Consider the following 14,080-nt stretch of genomic DNA (forward strand, 5'->3'; position numbering starts at 1 on the left):
AGCATGGAGCCCAGTGTGGGGCTTGAACTCTCAAACTGTGAGATCATGACCCAAGCCGAAATCAAGAGTCAGACACTCAACAGACTGAGCCACCCAGATGCCCCTCCAGTATTTTATATTCCAGGAAATTACCTTGACCCTTTGCTAATTTGTCCATTTCCTTGTTTTTACTTCTTCCTTGGAACCAGAGTATAGGCAGATTCTGACCTTTCTCTTTGTATCTCATTTCAAACCCAAAGTTGACCTCTTAGACTTGAACACAAATTTAGCCTTCTGAATTTTTGTATCTTGATACTCCCTAGAATTTTCCTCTGTTCACATCATTGCCCTTTCTGCATTTTTACTGTCGTAACTGAATTACTACATTTTACCAGATCCTACACTCTTGTTATTAGCCACTCAACTTGTGCCTTGGAAAAGTATGTCCCCACTCAACAAAACAAAACAAAACAAAACAAAACAGAACCCAAAAAACAGTCAAGAAGGAAAAGATAACCTCAGTTCATTTGTGACCACTCTTCTGACAGTGATCAAATTTTGGTATGTAAGCTAAATATACTCTTAAGATTTTGTGTTTTACTACTGACTGTGTTGGTATTAATATTATGGCATATCTTATTATGTACAAGGTATTGATTTGCTGACATCACATTTAGCAAACATTCTCTCCTTTTCCTGGATGACTTCTTCACTTTTATTCACACAGATTTTCCAGGCTTTAGAGTTGCAGTTCATTTCAGTGCTCCAAACATGTCATCTAGTTCCAAGGAAACATCTTCCCTTTGTGTGCACTTATTCATCTCCAAATAAAATACCATGGACAGAGAGATGCATTGTTCTCAGCCAGGATAGTGCCACGTTAAAACTCCCAAAGCCAGGAAAGGGTTCAGCTTTATGCAGGTTAAAAACCTTGGTGGATGGTGCTCTTATCAGAATAAGAAAAACAGGACAAATAAAAACAGATGTTTGCTACTGTTTCTTACTGTGATTTGGACAAAGTCTGGCTACAAAAGGATTTGGTAGAAGGGGCTTCTACCCCTTGAGCTTTCTTTTCCTATGCCTTTGAATAACCGATTGTGTCTTTTAATCCCCTCCCTTGCTTTGTGGTTTACACAGGCAGCCTGGACCTTGAGTACCCTGAAGGATAGCCGTAGCCCCTATTCCCTATCAGCCTAGCAGAGTTTCCACTTCTTCCCAAGCCCGATTCCATTTCTTGCGATCTTCTATTCTCTAGATCACCACAAGGTACAGGAGGCTAAGCAATGATGAGTATAAAGAGACACTAGGTGAACTTGCAAGTTGGTTAGTCCAAGTGGATCTTCGTTCAATTTACCAATCCTACCACATGGGGGCAGTAGGAAGCAAGAGAGAGGGAGCTACACATAGGACCTTTTAATACACAATGGCTCCCAGTCAGTAACTGGACCAAACAGAATCCCGGAATTTGCCCAAACGCTAGCAACTCCCTCTCAGGATTGGGATGAATTAGGGAAGAGCAAGTAGGGAGAGTGAAGTGAAAGAAGGGAATAAAGATTCTTTTTTCTACTTCAATAGATATTTTCCAGTTACATTTCTAAGCATAGGGAATAATGTTTAGTAATTTGTTTTTTTTACTTAAGAGTATATTTTGCATGTCCTTAGATATCTGATAGCACATAATTTTTAATCACTGGATAAATTTCCACTCAAAAGATATAATCTAACCAACCACTATTTTTGGATAGTTGAGGTATTTCCAGATTTTCTATATTATAAATAATAATTATGTAATTAATTTATGTAGGGTTAAATCATTATCAATTTATAGTTATTTCCTCTGTACAAATTAAAGGGGTAGGTTACAATGAATATAGATTTTTGAGGATAAATATTGCTAAATTCTCCAGGATACCAATTTATACTCCACAAATAATGGATTAGCTTTCTATTTCTCTGTCTTACCATGCCAACACTTGGTGACTTTTTAAATCTTTGGCAAGTTGATTCTCTATTTATTCATATTTCTTAAATTGTAGTGAGGTGACTATTTCATTTTATTAGCATTATAACATTCATTGTTTTTACATATTTATTGCTTTTTAAATTTCTTTTTTGAATTTTCTATGAGTATTTTTGACCCAGACCTATTGACTTTTTCTGTCATTTTGGTATTGTTTGGATATATGGCACCCCCACCAACTCTCAGGACAAGAAAGCATTGGCGGAAAAAAAAAAAAAAGGAATTTTATCATTGTGGTTTTGAAAAAGTGTTTCTCTTTCTTGTGGTGCCTTTTGTTTAGGTTCTCTTTTCCGCCCCATATCATTGGCCTCCCCCACCACATCACTTTCCCCATCACAGGACTGCTCCTTTAAACAGTTTGTGGAGACATCTAGATGCTCCCCATTCAGAGTCCTCACAACAGGAAATTGAGCCCAGTACTCTGCTACCTAATAAAGCATCCTTTTCTGACCTTTCCTGGTCTTCTGGTTTGTGATACACAGGCTTTCATTCAGTTTCCTGTGCAGCCTGTTCTCTGATGAATTCACCACAGAGCCAGTTCCACTATCACTGGGTCCATCATATTAAAACAGCACTTCAGAGCTGGGTGAGGCAATGAAGAGAAAGAGGAGAGAGAAGAATGAACAGAAAGGAGACAGGAAGGTGAGGTGGGAACCCTGATGCTTGACAGGGAAAAATGTAACTGGACTGCTCTGGAAGTAGACTCCACTTATTTTTGGATTAAACCCAGTGTTCTATCTAGGGTATTTGACAGCTGGCGTAGATTAATTCTTTTTTTTTTTTTTTTTAAATTTTTTTTTCAACGTTTATTTATTTTTGGGACAGAGAGAGACAGAGCATGAACGGGGGAGGGGCAGAGAGAGAGGGAGACACAGAATCGGAAACAGGCTCCAGGCTCGGAGCCATCAGCCCAGAGCCCGACGCGGGGCTCGAACTCACGGACCGCGAGATCGCGACCTGGCTGAAGTCGGACGCTTAACCGACTGCGCCACCCAGGCGCCCCGATTAATTCTTTTTTTTAACATTTCTTCCTCTTGATGACAAAGTTATTTTTAGGAATAATCATGAGATGAAGTAAATAATAATAATGGCCAGAAAACATGTAAACAGTGAACATTTCTTTTTTTGAACCTTACAGTATGTCATGTCAGTAAAAATAAATAAAAGTGAAAATTCCATTTCAAAAGCTTTGAAAAAAGTGGAAATTTTCTTTTATTGAATTTCCCTTTGTAATCATATAATTGAAAAAGTTTTAAAAAGTAAAATATATAGAGAGCAGAAAAAGGAGAGAAAGAATAGGTTAACACTTGTTACATATGTGTGTGTGTGTGTGTGTGTGTAGTAAAACTTGTGCCTTCATATTAGTTTATCATAGTAAAGAATAACAACATTACAGTTTCTGTTTGGGCCTTGACTTCTGCAGATTTGTCAATGGCTTTATGAGAATGCATTTTCACATACTGTTGTTTAATGGACAGTATAGCAAGACTTGTTATTAATTTCTTATTAATTTTCACTTCAAAAGTTTTCACATGAAGCAAGATAAACTAGTAAGATAAGTTTTATTTTTTTATTTTTTATTTTTATTTATTATTTTTAAAAAATTTAATGTTTATTTTTGAGAGAGAGAGAGCGCGAGAGCATGAACGCAGGAGGGGCAGAGAGAGAGAGAGCGAGACACAGAATCCGAAGCAGGCTCCAGGCTCTGAGCTGTCAGCACAGAGCCTGGTGTGGGGCTCGAACCCACAAACCATGAGATCATGACCTGAGCCAGAGTCAGACGCTTAACTGACTGAGCCACTCAGGGGCCCCTAAGAGAAGTTTTAAATTGAAAAAGAGAGCCAGTGGCCGTGGGGGAGGAGGGCAGAAGGAGAGAGAGAATCTTAAGCAGGCTCCAGGCCCAGCACAGAGCCTGACATAGGGCTACATCCCGCAACCCTGGGATCATGACCTGAGCTGAAATCAAGAGTTGGACGCTCAACCACCAGAGCCATCCAGGCGTCCCAAGAGAAGTTTTAAAAGGATAAGCAGAGATTCATGAAAATCCAATTTCACAACAAAATTCAAAAATTGGCAAACTGCCATGTCTTTATTTCTTCAGGATCAATTCTAGCAACTTTTAAATATCTCTATAATCTAAAATTTTAAGTACAAATAAATTTTTATTTATTTTTGACAGAGACAGAGAGAGCATGAGCGGGGGAGGGGCAGAGAGAGAGGGAGACAGAATCTGAAGCAGGCTCCAGGCTCTGAGCTGTCAGCACAGAGCCCGACGCGGGGCTCGAACTCACAGACTGCGAGATCATGACCTGAGCCGAAGTCCGACACTCAACTGACTGAGCCACCCAAGCACCCCTTAAGTACAAATAAAAACCTCACTATCACATACAATGACAGAGTTGAAGTAATGTATCTTTGTCTTTACAAATCACTGTGCTATCATTATTTGAATTTTTTGTTTGAACACCAGAATGTGTGGTATCATATGAATTGGAGAAACAAACTACACCCAAAGTTAGTTTGAATGATTTTGAACCCTTACAAACTTACTCTCAAAATGAATGCATGGATGGCACAAAAACAGACACTCAGATCAGTGGAACAGAATAGAGATCCCAGAAATAGACCCACAAACGTATGGCCAACTAATCTTTGACAAAGCAGGAAAGAATATCCAATGGAATACAGACAGTCTCTTCAGCAAATGGTGTTGGGAAAACTGGACAGCGGCATGCAGAAAAATGAAATTTGACCACTTTCTTACACCATCCACAAAAACAAAATAGATGAAAGACCTAAATGTAAGACAGGAAGCCATCAAAATCCTCGAGTAGAAAGCAGGCGAAAACCTCTTTGGCCTCGGCCGCAGCAACTTCTTACTCAACACGTCTCCAGAGGCAAGGGAAACAAAAGCAAAAATGAGCTATTGGGACCTCATCAAAATAAAAAGCTTCTGCACAGCAAAGGAAACAATCAGCAAAACTAAAAGGCAACCAATGGAATGGGAAAATATATTTGCAAATGACATATCAGATAAAGGGTTAGTATCCAAAATCTATAAAGAACTTATCAAACTCAAAAACAAATAATCTTGTAAAGAAATGGGCAAAAGACATGAATAGACACTTCTCCAAAGAAGACATCCAGATGACCAGCCGACACATAAAAAAAATGCTCAACATCACTCATCATCAGGGAAACACAAATCAAAACCACAATGAGATACCACCTCCCACCTGTCAAAATGGCTAACATTAACAATTCAGGTAACAACAGATGTTGGTGAGAATGCAGAGAAAGAGGATCTCTTTTGCACTGCTGGTGGGAATGCAAACTTGTGCAGCCACTCTGGAAAACAATATGGAGGTTCCTCAAAAAATTAAAACTAGAACTACCCTACGACCCAGCAGATGCAAGGGATACAGGTGTGCTGTTTTGAAGGGACTCATGCACCCCAATGTTTATAGCAGCACTACCAATAGCCAAGGTATGGAAAGAGCCCGAATGTCCATTAGTGGATGAATGGATAAAGAAGATGTGGTGTGTGTGTGTGTGTGTGTGTGTGTGTGTGTACACACACACACACACACACACACACACACACACACAATGGAGTATTACTCAGCAATCAAAAAGAATGAAATCTTGCCATTTACAACTACGTGGATGGAACTAGAGGGCATTAGGCTAAGCGAAATTAGTCAGAGAAAGACAAATATCATATGACTTCACTCATATGAAGACTTTAAGATACAAAACAGATGAACATAAGGGAAGGGAAGCAAAAACAATATAAAAACAGGGAGGGGGACAAAACAAAAGACTCTTAAATATAGAGAATAAACAGAGGGTTGCTGGAGGGGTTGTGGGAGAGGGGATGTTTAAATGGGTAAGGGGCATTAAGGAATCTACTCTTGAAATCATTGTTGCACTATATGCTAACTAACTTGGTTGTAAATGAATGAATGAATGAATGAATGGAGCTAGTCTGAATGGCAAGGGCCAGAGCTCTCATCCTTAACCTCCATGTAGAATGCAATGTTTACTGAAGAATAAGCAACAAAATTGCTACCTTGAAGGTCACGTATAATAAAAACTTAACAGTAGCCATGGCAGTTATTTAGAACCTAGTCCAACAACAACAAAAAATATTCGGGGAATAGTACTTTGTTTAGAATTCCAGATTTATATAGTAACGATAAAAAGCTGGCAGACTTTGGGACGCCTGGGTGGCTCAGTCAGTTGACTGTCCAACTCTTGGACTCTTGGCGCCTGCTTAAGATTCTCTCTCTCCCCCTCTGCCCCTCTTCCCTACTCGTGCATTCTCTTTCTAAAATTAAAAAAAAAAATGAAATAATTAATTTTTTTAAAAAGCAGGCAGACTTTTACTCAGTTGGTTTTTAATTCTTTCCAGATAATATATTTCTTTATTACCTGCATCTGAGGCAGAACTGTAGCCCTGACCTTGGTACAAAAATTAGAGCAAATTCTCATAAGCTCAGCAAAAAAATAGTAACACAGAAGTGCTACTATTTAGTGATCGGTCACTTACTATGCTTCGAAGCCTCTGCTTTTCAAATACTATTCCATTAATCGCTATTCTGACTGTGAGTTTAAGTGTCTTGATTATTTACATGTTACCAATGAGACAATTGAGGCATAAAGAGATTAAGTAACCTTCTTATGTAATCATGGCTAAGATCACACAGCAGCTGAAAAATAATCCTGTGAGCCAGGACTTGAACCCAGATCTGTCTGGTGTTAAGGTCTGCAGTCTTTTTTTTTTTTTTTTTATAATTTTTTTAATGTTTATTCATTTTTGAGAGATAGAGACAAAGCATGAGTGGGGAAGGGGCAGAGAGAGGGAGACACAGAATCCGAAGCAGGCTCCAGGCTCTGAGCTGTCAGCACAGAGCCCGATGTGGGGCTCGAACTCATGAACTGCGAGATCATGACCTGAGCCGAAGTCGGCTGCTCAACCGACTGAGCCACCCAGGTGCCCCAAGGTCTGCAGTTTTAATGACTTCATGTCTACTAGAAAAGCAGCTTATACTTCTCTTATCTGCCACAGGATTTTCATGTTTGTAGTAATGGGTAGTGTCTTGTGAAAATTGGATGGAGAAAGAAGGAAGCAAGAACCAAAATGGGGTCAGAAAGGTGTAACTGGTATAGTGTGAAGAATAGCAGACTTGGAGTCACGGTACCTTTTTTTTGATTTATCTAATGATCTATGAAACTAATAGTATCTATTAGTATTTTTGCAGGATGTGGTTCACAGTAACAGCTGAGTATTTCTTTAAAATACATATTCTTAAGGGCGCCTGGGTGGCTCAGTCGGTTGGGCGACCGACTTCGGCTCAGGTCATGATCTCGCAGTCGTGAGTTCGAGCCCCGCATCGGGCTCTGTGCTGACAGCTCGGAGCCTGGAGCCTGTTTCAGATTCTGTGTCTCCCTCTCTCTCTGACCCTCCCCTGTTCATGCTCTGTCTCTCTCTGTCTCAAAAATAAATAAACGTAAAAAATAAAAAAAATAAAATACATATTCTTAGAGCTTACTTCAAACCTGGTGAATTAGAATTTTTGAGTTGGAACTTAGGAATAGGAAATACATCAATTTTAAGGTAAAAAAAAAAAAAAACCACAGGAAACTGAGTACCTGGGGAAAAGATACAATAGATAAGATATGGCAAATGAGGTTTATAATAATAAACTCTTACAAATCAATAAAATGTTAGTAACGATAGGCATTTAGATAAAGATGAGATACAACGAAGTAGGTAATATAGGTAAAGATGTTCAGACTATGTTCAAGGTATGCCTAGGTCAGCGTGAGGAGAAACAAGAACTCTCAAAGTAATAGTTGCGGTATAAATTGGATAGTTGCAATATAAATTGCCAAATTAGAAAGCTAACAATTCTTTTTTTTTTCCTATGTCAAGTATGTTTATTTTTTTTTATTTTTTTTTATTTTTTCTTTTTTATATATATATATGAAATTTATTGACAAATTGGTTTCCATACAACACCCAGTGCTCATCCCAAAAGGTGCCCTCCTCAATACCCATCACCCACCCTCCCCTCCCTCCCACCCCCCATCAACCCTCAGTTTGTTCTCAGTTTTTAAGAGTCTCTTATGCTTTGTCTCTCTCCCACTCTAACCTCTTTTTTTTTCCTTCCCCTCCCCCATGGGTTTCTGTTAAGTTTCTCAGGATCCACATAAGAGTGAAACCATATGGTATCTGTCTTTCTCTGTATGGCTTATTTCACTTAGCATCACACTCTCCAGCTCCATCCACGTTGCTACAAAAGGCCATATTTCATTCTTTCTCATTGCCACGTAGTATTCCATTGTGTATATAAACCACAATTTCTTTATCCATTCATCAGTTGATGGACATTTAGGCTCTTTCCATAATTTGGCTATTGTTGAGAGTGCTGCTATAAACATTGGGGTACAAGTGCCCCTATGCATCAGTACTCTTGTATCCCTTGGGTAAATTCCTAGCAGTGCTATTGCTGGGTCATAGGGTAGGTCTATTTTTAATTTTCTGAGGAACCTCCACACTGCTTTCCAGAGCGGCTGCACCAATTTGCATTCCCACCAACAGTGCAAGAGGGTTCCCGTGTCTCCACATCCTCTCCAGCATCTATAGTCTCCTGATTTGTTCATTTTGGCCACTCTGACTGGCGTGAGGTGATACCTGAGTGTGGTTTTGATTTGTATTTCCCTGATAAGGAGCGACGCTGAACATCTTTTCATGTGCCTGTTGGCCATCTGGATGTCTTCTTTAGAGAAGTGTCTATTCATGTTTTCTGCCCATTTCTTCACTGGGTTATTTGTTTTTCGGGTGTGGAGTTTGGTGAGCTCTTTATAGATTTTAGATACTAGCCCTTTGTCCGATATGTCATTTGCAAATATCTTTTCCCATTCCGTTGGTTGCCTTTTAGTTTTGTTGGTTGTTTCCTTTGCTGTGCAGAAGCTTTTTATCTTCATAAGGTCCCAGTAATTCACTTTTGCTTTTAATTCCCTTGCCTTTGGGGATGTGTCGAGTAAGAGATTGCTACGGCTAAGGTCAGAGAGGTCTTTTCCTGCTTTCTCCTCTAAGGTTTTGATGGTTTCCTGTCTCACATTTAGGTCCTTTATCCATTTTGAGTTTATTTTTGTAAATGGTGTGAGAAAGTGGTCTAGTTTCAACCTTCTGCATGTTGCTGTCCAGTTCTCCCAGCACCATTTGTTAAAGAGGCTGTCTTTTTTCCATTGGATGTTCTTTCCTGCTTTGTCAAAGATGAGTTGGCCATACGTTTGTGGGTCTAGTTCTGGGGTTTCTATTCTATTCCATTGGTCTGTGTGTCTGTTTTTGTGCCAAGAAAGCTAACAATTCTGATTCAAAAGAAAATAATAAGGATTTCCATTTTGGATACTTTGGCCAACTAGATACCTGGAATAACCCTTTTAGACTGAAGTAATTAAAACTGTAAATAAGATATTTTTAAAAATTGTTGACTGTAGATGAGGGGTGACCACTGAGAAACCATAAAAAAGAAAAGTAAAACTCTGGTTTCTGGTTTCCCATGTGAGGAAGCTTGGCAGCTTGGAAGTTGCACTCTGTCTCAACAACAAGGGAAACGCTACATAAACTGAAAAATTAACAACTTTAGTGAGATCCATCAGAGAAGTGAGAGGTTGTGGCACGGGAGGGAAGCAGAGGGTATGTGGGAACTCTCTGTACTGTATGCTCAATTTTGCCGTGAACCTAAAACTTAAAAAAAAAAAGTCTATTTTAAAAAATTTGTTTAAAGATTTTCTGAGTTGAGACAAATGAAAGGATTTACAGAGGCCAAAAGTAATACTAGGAGGAACTCCCAATAAGTAAGAGAGCACCCAGGTCTGCTTTTTCCCTAATGGGAAATTTCTCCTAATCCCTAATTTCTCCTAAAGGGATTTCTCCTAATCCCTGGAGATTTTGATCTTTGGGGGTTTCAGTGCCTGTGTTATGCCAGGGAACAGGAGTGAAGTTGGACCTCAGAAGTCTAACAGGAGATCTCTTCATAAAGCTAGAACCCAAAAGGAAAATGAGAAACAAACCTTCTACAAAAAAAGGAGGAGAGGGGTGAAAATTACTTGTCTCAAACTTGTAACAAAGGAGAGGTAGGTAATCTCCCATGAGAATTTATAATAACAGGCATGCCCAAAGTAGGTTTGAGGCCAAATGCTTACAATCTATGTGACTCCTAGAAATTTCTAAAAACTTTCAATAGATAATTTAATTTATCCAGGTTGATATAGTGCCCTTAAGCAAAAGCAAATCTTCTTTTCAGGAATGCGACTTCAACGAAATCCCAAAGCATTCCCAAAGATTCCAAAATGAATGAATGAACGAATGAATACATGAATGAACGAATGAACAAATAGCTCTAGGAAAAACAGATAATAGGGCAGAAATAAGGTCCCATAAGTGACAGCCAAAGAAACAACAGTTGTATTAGGCCCCAAAAGACTTAACATATTCAAATTATCATGCATAGATTATAAAATAAACATACTTAATATATTTAAAGAAAAATTTAAAAGCTCAAAATGTGCTCAAAGAATAAAAGAATTTGAAGGGAGACCACTAAGATTTGGAAAACAGCCAGCAAGAATTTCTAGAAATGAAAAATAAAATAATTAGACTGATAAAACTCAGTGGAGCAAGTTAGAACAGTTTAGAGAAAATTGGTGTACTGAAAGGTACATTGGAAGAAATTACCCAGAATTCAAATTATCCAGAAAATGGAAAAAATGAAAGAAATATTAGATAAGGAGGCTAGAGCAACAAGTTCCAGGAAGTATCTATTCAAAGTCTAAAACAAATAACAGAAAAGGAGGAAGAGGCAATCTTCAAAGAGATAGTGACAGAGAATTTTCCACATTTTATGAGAAACACACACAAAGCCTTCATGCATCACAAATAGAATAAATAAAAGAAAATAAATAAAAGAAAACTTTGACAAGTCATGGTGAAATCGTAGACAGCAAAGAAAAGGATAATTTTTAAAACAAGCGGAGAAAAGTAACTCAAACATTACATTCTAAATTTGAGAATTAAAATTCCTTTAAAATTCTTGTGAAACATATCAAAATTAACATACTACCACATTCTCCAATCACAATGCGGTTTAGTTAGAAATTTTTATTTTTATTTTTTAAAGTTTATTTATTTTGAGAGAGAGAGTGAGAGAGACAGCACAAGCCAGGGAGGGGCAGAGAGAGGGGAAGAGAGAATCCCAAGCAGGCTCCACACTGTCAGCGTGGTGCCTGATGTGGGGCTCAAAGCCACAAATGACTAGATTATGATCTGAGCCGAAGTCGGCCGCTTACCTGACTGAGCCACTCAGGCACCTCTAGTTAGAAGTTTTTAAATACAGCGAAAACACCATGTAGTTAGATACTTTAGAATATACACACATACTTCTAAACAACTCTTAGTCAAAGAAGAAGTCATGATGGCACTAACAATATTTAGAAATAAATTATAGTGGTAATATTATGTGCCATAAAGAGTCTGACTCCATCGGTGATGTTTGCTGATAATTTTCAGGCTCCACCACTGCTTCGCCTTCGTCTCACTGCTGGGCAAGGAGAAAAGAAAGTTTGGATGTTCTTTCCTTCCTCTGATACAGTCAAGCCACACAAGCTCTAGTCAACCTGTGGGAACTCTCACCTCAAACCTGCCCCTTAACCACCATAAAATCCCAAGCCAGTTGCCCCTTCCTGCTCTCTCAAGCCATCTTTGGAGCTGCTTTCAAGCTTACCTTACTCCCCAGAAAACCTTATTATGTCAGGAATAAACTTTTTCATACTCTCAGTATATGTGTGGTGTCATCAGTCTCCACATCAAAACGTTGGGTGAAGCTGGCATCCCTCCTCTATAGGAGACCACATGTTATATATCAAAACTTTCTGTGTAAGTACTGCTGGGTTTATAGGGATATTTATAGTCTTAAACGATACATATATTGGAAAAGAAGAAAGGCTGAAAATTAATAAGCTAAGTCTCCAATTTAAGAAATTTGGAAAAGAATTGAGAACAAACCCAAAGAAAGGCAGAGTGGAGGAAATTAATAAATTAATATAAAGTTGAAAGACTCATCAAAGGTATAAACTAGCTATTCAAAAAGACTTATGGGGCATCTGAGTGGCTCCGTTGGTTAAGCTTCTGACTTCAGCTCAGGTCATGATCTCATGGTTGGTAGATTCGAGCCCGGCGTTGGGCTCTGTGCTGACAGCTCAGAGCCTGGAGCCTGCTTCAGATTCTGTGTCTCCTTTTTTCTCTGCTCTTCCCCAATTTGCACTCTGTCTCTCTCTCTCAAAAATAAATAGGGGCGCCTGGGTGACTCAGTCAGTTAAGCTACTGACTTGGGCTTGGGTCATGATCTCATGGTTTGTGAGTATGAGCCCCGCATCAGGCTCTGAGCCTGCTTCAAATTCTGTGTCTCCCTTTCTCTCTGCCCCTCCACTGCTCATGCTCTCTCTCTCAAAAATAAATCAACATTAAAAAATTAAGTAAATAAACATTTTAAAAAAGGGCTTATAAAATAGATAACTCTTGGGATGCCTAGCTGGCTCAGTTGATAGAGCATGTGACTCTTGATTTTAGGGCTGTGAGTTCAAGCCCCACGTTGGGTTTTGGAGATTACTTAAAAATAAAATCTTAAAAAACATAGGTAATTCTTTAGCAAAGATTACCAGGGGGGGAACAAAAGAGAATAAACAAACACAATAAGAAATTTATTTATTTTTTTTTTTTAATTTTTTTTTCAATGTTTTTATTTATTTTTGGGACAGAGAGAGGCAGAGCATGAACGGGGGAGGGGCAGAGAGAGAGGGAGACACAGAATCGGAAACAGGCTCCAGGCTCTGAGCCATCAGCCCAGAGCCTGATGCGGGGCTCGAACTCACGGACCGCGAGATCGTGACCTGGCTGAAGTCGGACGCTTAACCGACTGCGCCACCCAGGCGCCCCATGAAATTTAAAAAAATAAAACTATAACTATAGAGATTTAAAGACAATAAAATGAAAGCTTTTTGACAGCACATTTGAAAACTTAGATGAGGGGCGCCTGGGTGGCTCAGTCGGTTAAGCATCCGGCTTCGGCTCAGGTCATGATCTCACGGTTCGTGGGTTCCAGCCCCGCATCAGCCTCTGTGCTGACAGCTCAGAGCCCGGAGCCTGTTTCAGTTTCTGTGTCTCCCTCTCTCTATGCCCCTCCCCACTCGCACTCTGTCTCCCTCTGTCTCAAAAATAAATAAACATTAAAAAAAAAAAAAGAAAAGAAAACTTAGATGAAATTAATAAAGTCCTAGAAAACTTAACTTACCAAAGCTGATTTTAGAATGAATAGAAAACCTGAATAGTCTACAAATGGTAAGAGAACTGAATAAGTAAATAATTTCCAGTTCACATAAGATGGTGTAGATTTGTTTCTCCCTGCTCCTTCCCACTAAATACATCTCTAGACCCTGGAAGTAACACAAAAGGTAGCCAAAGGAGAACTCTAATAAAAGGTTGTAAAAAGATGGAAAGCTGGTTTGGAATCTCAATACCCAACAGCAGCGTATTTACAAACACCTCACCCAACGGCACCTCGGACCCAGTGTTTCCGAACACCCAACTTAGCAACAGCAAGTAGCCCAGGTTGGCTCATTCACCACTTCCCATTCCCCTTCCCCCTGCCGTCTCCCCACCAGTATCAAACAGGAAAACACCACCCAGCGAGCCTGGCATCACTGGCAAGGAGCCCTGCTAATGATTAGTGGTTAGGGATAGCACTTTTCTGGGCCTAAGATTCACTTCCCCCATCAAGAGATACTGGGACAGCTGAGCAGCACTGGACCGCTGGCCCCCATCACAATTTGCATCCCAAGCAGGAAAGTCTGCTTTGTCCTTGTGGGCCTGAGACTGCCCTCTCCTAGTCAGAGACACTAGAGAGGCCACATAACATGAACAGGAGAGGTGCTATCACAACAGTAGCAAGGCATGGCACACCTTTTTGTCTTCATGGGCCTGAGATTTCCCTTCTCCATCCAGAGACACTGGGG

This window comes from Lynx rufus, unplaced genomic scaffold (assembly GCF_022079265.1).
Source record: "Lynx rufus isolate CCGP_SWC_20201006 ecotype Redwood Valley unplaced genomic scaffold, mLynRuf1.p SCAF_17, whole genome shotgun sequence".
In the NCBI taxonomy this organism is placed as follows: Eukaryota; Metazoa; Chordata; class Mammalia; order Carnivora; family Felidae; genus Lynx; species Lynx rufus.